The sequence below is a fragment of the Panthera uncia genome, chromosome X, assembly GCF_023721935.1.
Source record: "Panthera uncia isolate 11264 chromosome X, Puncia_PCG_1.0, whole genome shotgun sequence".
NCBI classification, from domain to species: domain Eukaryota; kingdom Metazoa; phylum Chordata; class Mammalia; order Carnivora; family Felidae; genus Panthera; species Panthera uncia.
Genome location: NC_064817.1, coordinates 59,296,490 through 59,306,507, shown reverse-complemented (window position 1 = coordinate 59,306,507; position 10,018 = coordinate 59,296,490). Strand labels below are relative to the sequence as shown.

The following is a 10,018-nucleotide window of genomic DNA, read 5'->3' as shown; positions in this document are numbered from 1 at the left end:
CATTAATTCATTTTCTCCCTTCAAAATGACAAAACGAAGGAATTCACCCCAAAAGAAAGAGCATGAAGAAATGACAGCCAGGGATTTAACCAACACAGATACAAGCAAGATGTCTGAACTGGAATTTAGAATCAGGATAATAAGAATACTAGCTGGAGTCAAAAATAGATTAGAATCCCTTTCTGCAGAGATAAAAGAAGTTAAAACTAGTCAAGATGAAATAAAAAATGCTATAACTGAGCTGCAATCATGGATGGATGCCACGGCGGCAAAGATAGATGAGGCAGAACAGAGAATCAGTGATATAGAGGACAAACTTATGGAGAATAATGAAGCAGAAAAAAAAGAGGGAGATTAAGGCAAAAGAACACGATTTAAGAATTAGAGAAATCAGTGGCTCATTAATAAGGAACGACATCAGAATCATAGGGGTCCCAAAAGAGGAAGAGAGAGAAATAAGGGTAGAAGAGTTATGTGAGCAAAACAAAGCAGAAAACTTTCCTAACCTGGGGAAATACACAGACATCCAAATCCAGGAAGTACAGAGGACCCCCATTAGATTCAACAAAAACCGACCATCAACAAGGCATATCATAGTCAGATTCACAAAATACTCAGGCAAGGAGAGAATCATGAAAGCAGCAAGGGAAAAAAAGTCCCTAACCTACAAGGGAAGACAGATCAGGTTTGCAGCAGACCTATCCACAAAAACTTGGCAGGCCAGAAAGGGGTGGCAGGATATATTCAGTGTGCCGAATCAGAAAAATATGCAGCCAAGAATTCTTTATCCAGCAAGGCTGTCATTCAAAACAGAAGGAGAGATAAAAAGTTTCCCAGACAAACAAAAATTAAAGGGGTCTGTGACCACTAAACCAGCCCTGCAAGATTTTAAGGGGGACTCTCTGAGGGGAGAAAAGGTATATATATATTATATTATATATATATATATATCAAAAGCCACAAAGATTAGAAAGGACTTTAAGGATTTTAGGGGGGACTCTCTGAGGGGAGAAAAGGTATATATATATTATAATATATATATATATATATCAAAAGCCACAAAGATTAGAAAGGACCAGAGAACACCACCAGAAACTCCATCTCTACAACCATCATAAAGGCAACAAATTCATATCTTTCAGTATTCACTCTAAACGTCAAAGGACTCAATGCTCCAATCAAAAGACATAAGGTAAACAGAATGGATAAGAAAACAAGATCCATCTATATGCTGTTTACAAGAGACCCACTTTAGACCTAAAGATACCTTCAGATTGAAAATAAGGGGATGGAGAACCATCTATTGTGCTAATGGTCAACAAAAGAAAGCCGGAGTAGCCATACTCATATCACACAATCCACACTTTAAAATAAAGACTGTATCAAGAGATGCAGAAGGGCATTATATCATAATCAAAGTGTCTATCCACCAAGAAGACCTAACAATTGTAAACATTTATGTGCCAAATGTGGAAGAACCCAAGTATATAAATCAGTTAATCACAAACATAAAGAAACTCATCGTCAGTAATACCATAATAGTAGGAGACTTCAACACCCTACTCACAGCAATGGACAGACCATCTAATAAAAAAACCAACAAGGAAACAATGGCTTTGAATGACACACTGGACCAGAAGGACTTAGATACGTTCAGAACATTTCATCCTAAAGCAGCAGAATATACATTCTACTCCAGTGCACATGGAACGTTCTCCAGAATAGACCATATACTGGGACACAAATCAACACACCTAAGTAAGTACAATAAGATTGAGATCATACCATGCAAATTCAGACCACAATGCTATGAAACTCGAAATCAACCATAAGAAAAAATTTGGAAAGGTAACATATACTTGGAGACTGAAGAACATCCTACTAAAGAATGAATGGGCTAACCAAACAGTTAAAGAGGAAATTAAAAAGTATATGGAAGTCAATGAAAATGATAACAGCACAACCCAAAACCTCTGGGATGAAGCAAAGATGGTCATAAGAGGAAAGTATATAACAATCCAGGCCTTCCTAAAGAAGGAAGAAAGATCTCAGATACACATTCTAACCTTACGCCTTAAGGAGTTGGAAAAAGAACAGCAAATAAAACTCAAAACCAGCAGAAGACAGGAAATAATAAAGACTAGAGCACAAATTAATGCTATCGAAACCAAAAAGGCAGTAGAACAGATCAATGAAACCAGAATCTGGTTCTTTGAAAGAATTAACAAAATTGATAAACCAATAGCCAGTTTGATCAAAAAGGAAAAGGAAAGGACCCAAATAAATAAAATCAAGAATAAAAGAGGAGAGATCACAACCAACACAACAGAAATAAAAACATTAATAAGAGAATATTATGAGTAATTATATGCCGATAAAATGTGTAATCTGGAAGAAATAGACAAATTCCTAGAAACATATACACTACCAAATCTGAAACAGGAAGAAATAGAAAAGTTGAACAGACCCATAACCAGTAAGGAAATGTAATTAGTAATCAAAAATCTGCCAGAAAGCAAGAGTCCAAGGCTAGATGGCTTTCCAGGGGAATTCTACCAAGCATTTAAGGAAGAGTTAACACCTATTGTCTTGAAGCTGTTCCAAAAAAAAATAGAAATGGAAGGAAAACTTCCAAACTCTTTCTATGAAGCCAGCATTACCTTGATTCCAAAACCAGACAAAGACCCCACTAAAAAGGAGAACTATAGACCAATTTCCCTGATGAACGTGAATGTAAAAATCCTCAACAAGATATTAGCCAACCGGATTCAACAATACATTAAAAAAATTATTCACCATGACCAAGTGGGATTTATACCTCGGATGCACGGCTGGTTCAATATCTCCAAATCAATGTGATACATCACATTAATAAAAGAAAGAATAAGAACTACATGATTCTCTCAATAGATGCAGAGAAATGATTTGACAAAATACACCTTTCTTGATAAAAACCCTCAAGAAAGTAAGGATAAAAGGATCATACCACAAGATCATAAAAACCATATGTGAAAGAAAGACCCACCACTAATGTCATCCTCAATTGGGAAATACTGAGAGCTTCCCCCTAAGGTTAACACCACAGAGATGTCCACTCTCACTATTGTTATTCAACATAGTCCTAGCCTCAGCAATGAGACAACAAAGTGAAATAAAAGGCATCCAAATAGTCAAAGAAGTCAAACTTTTACTTTTCTAAGATGACAGGCTACTCTACATGGAAAACTCAAAGACTCAACCAAAAATGGCTAGAACTGACCTATTAATTCAGCAAAGTCACAGAGTATAAAATCAGTGCACAGAAAACAGTTGCATTTCTATACACCAATAATGAAGCAACAGAAAGAAAAAACAAGCAATTGATCCCATTCACAATTGTGCCAAAACCATAAAATAACTAGGAATAAACCTAACCAAAGTGGTGAAAAATCTATACACTGAAAACTATAGAAACCTCATGAAAGAAATTGTAGAAGACACAAAAAATGGAAAAATATTCCATTATCATGGATTGGAATAACAAATATTGTTAAAATGTCAATAGTACCCAAAGCAATCTACATATTCAATGCAGTCCCTATCAAAATAACACCAGCATTCTTCACAGAGGTAGAATAAACAATCCTAAAATTTGTATGGAACCAGAAAAAAGGCTGCATAGCTAATATAATGTTGAAAAAGAAAACCAATGCTGGAGGTCTCACAATTCCAGACTTCAAGCTGTATTATGAAAGTGTAATCATTATGACAGTATGTTATTGGCACAAAAACAGACACGCATATCAATGGAACAGAATAGAAAACCCAGAAATAAACCCACAAACATATGGCCAACTAATCTTAGACAAAGCAGGAAAGAATATCCAATGGAATAAAGACAGTCTCTTCAGCAAACGGTGTTGAAAAAACTGGACATGCAGAAAAATGAACCTGAACCACGTTCTTACACCATACACAAAAATAAACTCAAAATGAATTAAAGACCTGGGGCACCTGGGTGGCTCAGTCCGTTAAGCGCCGACTTCAGCTCAGGTCACAGTCTCGCGGTCTGTAAGTTCGAGCCCCTCATCGGGCTCTGGGCTGATGGCTCAGAGCCTGGAGCCTGCTTCTGGTTCTGTGTCTCCCTCTCTCTCTGCCCCTCCCCCATTCATGCTCTGTCTCTCTCTGTCTCAAAAATAAATAAACGTTAAAAAAAATAAAAAAAAATGAATTAAAGACCTAAAAGTAAGACAGGAAGACATTAAAGTCCTAGAAGAGAAAGCAGGAAAACACCTCTTTGACTTTGGCAGCAGCAATTACTTATTCAACGCGTCTCTGGAGGCAAGGAAAACAAAAGCAAAAATGAACTATTGGGACCTCATGAAGATAAAAATCTGCACAGTGAAGGAAATAATCAATAAAACCAAAATGCAACTGATGGAATGGAAGAAGATATTTGCAAATGATATATCAGATAAAGAGTTAGTATCCAAAATCTATAAAGAAGTTATCAAACTCAACACCCAAAAAACAAATCATCCAGTGAAGAAATGGGCAAATATATATGAATAGACACTTTTCCAAAGAAGTCATCCAGATGGCTAACATACACATGAAGAGAGGCTCAACATCAGTCATCATCAGGGAAATACAAATCAAAACCACAATGAGATACCACCTTACACCTGTAAGAATGGTTAAAATTAACAACTCAGGCAATGACAGATGTTGACTAGGATGCAGAGAAAGAGGAACCCTTTTGCCTTGCTGGTGGGAATGCAAACTGATGTAGCCACTCTGGAAAACAGTATGGAGGTTCCTCAAAAAATTGAAAGGAGAACTACCCTACAACCCAGAAATTGCACTACTAAGTATTTATCCAAAGGATACAGGTGTGCTGTTTTGAAGCAGCACATGTACCCCAATATTTATAGCAGCACTATCAGCAACGGCCAAAGTATGGAAAGAACCCAAGTGTCCATTGACAGATGACTGGATAAAGAAGATGTGATATATACATATACATATGATTATATATATATGATTATATATTATAAAATTATATATATTATATAAATTATATATTATACATTATAATTATATTAACTATATTATAATTATAATGTATTATATATTATATATAATGTATTATATATTATATAAAATTATAATTTATTATAATTATATTAATATTATAAATTATATATTATATAAATATATATTATATATTATATATAAGAAGATGTGATAGATATATATATAATAGAATATTACTGGGTAATCAAAAAGAATGAAATCCTGCCATTTGGAACAACATGGATGGAACTAGAGTTTATTACGCTAAGTGAAATTAGTCAGAGAAAGACAAATATCATATGAATTCATGAATATATGGAATTTAAGGTACAAAACATGAACATAAAGGAAGGGAAGCAAAAACAATATAAATACAGGGAGGAGAACAAAACACAGGAGACTCTTAAATATAGAGAACAAACTCAGGATTCCTGGAGGGGTCTTGGGTGGGAGGATGGGGTAAATGGGTAATGGGTATTAAGGAGGACACTCATTGGGATGAGTACACCAGGGCTCATCACAACAATTAAGGTGCCCTCCTTAGTGCCCATTGCCCATTTAGCCCATATCTCTCCCGCCTCCATCCATCAACTCTCAGTTTGTTCTCTATAGTTAAGAGTCTCATGGTTGCCTCCTTCTGTCTCTTTTTTCCCTTCCCCTATGTTCATATGTTTTGGTATTTAAGTTCCACACATGAGTGAAGTCATATGGTATTTGTCTTTGGCTTACTTCGCTGAGCATAGTACACTCTAGCTCCCTCCATGTCATTGCAAATGGAAAGATTTCTTTCTTTTTGATGGCGAGTGATTTTATACTCCATTCTTTCTCCATTCATCAGTTGATGAACATTTGGGCTCTTTCCATACTTTTGTTATTGTTTGTAGTGCTGCTATAAACATTGGGGTGCACACACCCCTTCAAATCATAATTTTTTATCCTATGGATAAATAACTAGTTGTGCAATTGCTGGGTTGTAGGGAGGCTCTATTTTAAATTTTTGAGGAACCACCATACTGTTTTCCAAAGAGGTTGTAGCAGTTTGCATTCCCACCAACAGTGCAAAAGAGTTCCTCTTTCTCCACATCCTTGCCAACATCTGGTGTTTCCTGAGTTGTTAATTTTAGCTATTCTGACAGACATGAGGTGGTATCTCATTGTGGTTTTGATTTGTATTTCTCTGATGATGAGTGATGTTGAGCATCTTTTCATGTGTATGTTAGCCATCTGGATGACTTCTTTGGAAAAGTGTCCATTCGTGTCTCTTGCCCATTTATTCACTGGATTATTTGTTTTTTGGGGTGTTGAGTTTTGTAAGTTCTTTATAGATTTTGGACACTAACCATTTATCATATATGCCATTTCATAGGCTGTCTTTTAGTTGTGTTGATAGTTTCCTTTGCTGTACAGAATATTTTTATCTTGATGAAATCTAAATAGTTCATTTTTGCTTTTGTTTCCCTTGACTCTGGCAGCATATCTAGTAAGAAGTTGCTACAGTCAAGGTCAGAGATGTTGGTGCCTATGTTCTCATCTAGGATTTGGATGGTTTCCTGTCTCACATTTAGGTATTTCATCCATTTTGGATTTATTTTGGTGTATGGTGGAAGAAAGTGGTCCAGTTTTATTTTTCTGCATTTTTTTAAAGGTTTTGTTTTAACATTTATTGCACATTCATTGTAGGCAACTGCCAAGCCTCTAAAATACAAAGCTTTGCAGCACACAACTTCACTGTCAAGGGCTGTGGAGATATACCAACTATGAAAACAATTTTATGGAAACAGATGGGAAAGATCAGTAACTTGGGTGAGAGAAAGATGGCACTGGAGAGTTTGGGATGAATGGGTATTTCAGGATAAGCACAGGTGCAGGAGTGTGAAAACACATTCTACGTGAAAATCTCCTGTCCTCTAACCCCCATGCCTTTAATGGTGTTTTTACCTCTGTCTCCTCTATTTATAGTTTTCTCTCTTCATACTTTCAGTTTATTCAACACCCTTGCCTATACTTCACCCATTTCTCTGCCCAGTACAACTTTTCTGGGGAGCATTTTAGCAAAGGTACTTCAAAAGCATTAAAAGTCCAAACAAATGATCCAATAGTTTTACTCATAGGAATTTATACTAAAGAAACATGGATGCTTTCAAAATCTTAAGTTACTTTAAGTATTATATATATTTGCATAAAAACTTACAAGTGTGACAGTAGGGAGCTATTGGATACATTAAAAATCATCCATTAGAAGAAATTATTAAACCATTAAAGTTTTTTTCAAGGAACATTTAATAACAAGGTAGATAATGTACACTTGTCTAACATAATACTTTTAGATCACTGAAGCTAAAGCAAAACATCCTGTTCATTGGGTGAAAACAGCCTGCTTAATGTGTGTGCACTGCAGTGAAATTTTAAAAAATACTGTAATTATAATTTCAGAATTTCAGAACTTGAGTGTCAATGTTTTCTTTTTCATATGGAAAAAGAAAATGCTTTTGAAAATCATTTGAAGCTTGGACGAAAATTCCATAGCTATATTCTTAGGATCACCTTGTAGTCTTAATGATACTGATGACACAAGGGAAGTTCAATCCAACCATTTAGAGAAGACATTCCAGCTTCATGATCTCATCAACCAGGAGAATGTTGGTGGCAATCACAGTGCAGGAATGAAGAATCTGTTTCTTTACACAATAGTTATCCCATATGTCTATTTCAGCTGGTACCAGTGGCTTACTTGTGTTCAAGTCCACATCCACAAGTTGACCTGATTCTTAATGTTCTGCTTGAACTTTAACTAGTGTTTCCTGAAGGTCAAAACCAGAGTTCTGAGCAAGAACCTTGGGAATAATGAGCAATACATCAGCAAGTGCTTGCACTCCAAGTTGGACCCTGCCATTTACACTGGGCTTATATTTAATCAAGGATTCTGCCACTGCTACTTCCGTTGCACCAGCATCTGGAACTACACAGCCATCATGAGTAACATTTTTAAAAGCCCTCAAGCCATCTCTTTTGCATCTTTGATTTGAATGATGTATGCTTTTTTGGTCCTTTGACTAAGAATGTGGCAGAGCGAGGATTGTTACATTTCTCAATAAAGGTGAATTTCTCTTTTCACAATGTAAACTCATAGACAAGCTTGAATGTCCCAAACAATCAGGATTTAGGTCAACAAGAATTTTTAGAGCTACTCCACCACAAGCAAAAATCAGCCTTTCCGTATTTCTTGTTTTAGCTCTACACAGAGCTACTATGCCTTGTTTTGCAAGAGCATCTAAGGAAAAGGGGTCAATTCCCTTTTGACTATTAACAACAAATTCCTTATTTGAATCACCACAAACTTTATTTTTCAGTTCTAGTATTTTTTTAAACTCTATCTTCAATGAGTTTTCTTTCTGCTTTTACGAGTTTTTCTCTCTTCTGTACTCTTGTAAAAAACCCACAATTCACTTCTGTTTTTCATATTTTAATGACACATTGCATGAGGATGTATGCATGCATGAGGATGTATGCATCTTCTACTCTTTTTTTTTTTTTTATATCAGATTGCGGTGCCCTATGGTCCAAAACAAGACCTCTGATTAAGCTTGTATTAGTTTCAGATTTATGTTTCATCTCCATGATCTCAACCATGAAGAGGTCAATGGATTCATCTTGTTTTTTAATGGACAAAATGGAACCCATCACAGCCTCTGTAAGATATCAGTAAGTTCAGCATGCATTTTAGTACGTAGAGAAGTTCTGGCCACATCTAGAAGTGTTCTATGTCCATTTCTTTGCTTACTTTGACTAGTTCCAAAAACTGAAGTGCCCTTTCCAGTGCATCTTCAAATTCTTCTGTTATTATTCTAAGATGAAGACCTTCAGAAATGTAGAGATCTGCTTGTTTCATTAGTTCTCCAATGATTAGGACATTGAATGTTATGTCACCAGTTATGTCCTCCTGGGCTATTGCTACTTTGGCTATTAAGGAGGCTGCTGTGTGCCGAATTTGCATTTCATAAAGCAGCACATCGCCATCTTTAGTAAGCTTGATGTCTCCAGCACCAGAAACAAGCATCTTCATGGTGCCCTTAGTCCTCAAGTTGGTCCTCAGCACGTAGTGCAGCCCCTGGGGTTGTGCTAATGTTGACTACCAGTGCCACCTGAGCTCTGGCCACCTCGGCCTTGGGGTTCAGAGTCTTCACAGCCGCCATAGCTAACCAGCACAGGAAGAAGAGAATACCCAGTGTGTGGAGTGCAAGCTGGCTCAGCCCATTTTTTCTGCATGTTGCTGTCCAATTTTCCCAGAACCATTTGTTGAAGAGACTGTCTTTTTCTCCCCATTGGATATTCTTTCTTGCTTTGTCAAAAATTAGTTGACCATATAGTTGTTGGCCCATTTCTGGGTTTTCTATTCTGTTCTATTGATCTATGTCTGTTTTTGTGCCAGTACCATACTGTCTTGATGACTGTAACTTTGTAATATAGTTTGAAGTCCCAAATCATGATGCTTCCAGCTTTAGTTTTCTTTTCCAGATTGATTTGTCTATTAAGGGTCTTTTGTGGTTCCATAAAAAATTTAGGATGGTTTGTTCTAGCTCTGGGAAAAATGCTGGTGGTAATTTGATAGGGATTTGATTAAATGTGTAGCTTGCTCTAGGTAATATTGACATTTTAACAATATTTGTCTTCCAATCATTGAGTATGGAATGTTTTTCCATTTCATTGTGCCATCATCAATTAGTGCCATTGTGCCATTCTTTCATTAGTGTTCTGTAGTTTTCAGAATATAGATCTTTTACCTCATTGGTTAGGTTTATTCCTAGGTATCATTGTTTTTGGTGCAATTATAAATGGGATCGATTCCTTTATTTCTTTTTCTGCTGCTTCATTATTGGTGTCTAGAAAAGGCAACAGATTTTGGTACACTGATTTTGCTCAATTTGTGTATCAGTTCTAGTAATTTTTTGGTGGAGTCTTTTGG

At 36.2% G+C, this 10,018-nt stretch overlaps 1 pseudogene; it reads right to left on the bottom strand.

Annotated features, from left to right (window-relative positions):
• Positions 1 to 7,608: 7,608 nt before the first annotated feature.
• LOC125931328 (T-complex protein 1 subunit zeta-like) lies at positions 7,609 to 9,266 on the bottom strand (annotated as a pseudogene).
• Between the last annotated feature and the right edge of the window lie 752 nt (positions 9,267 to 10,018).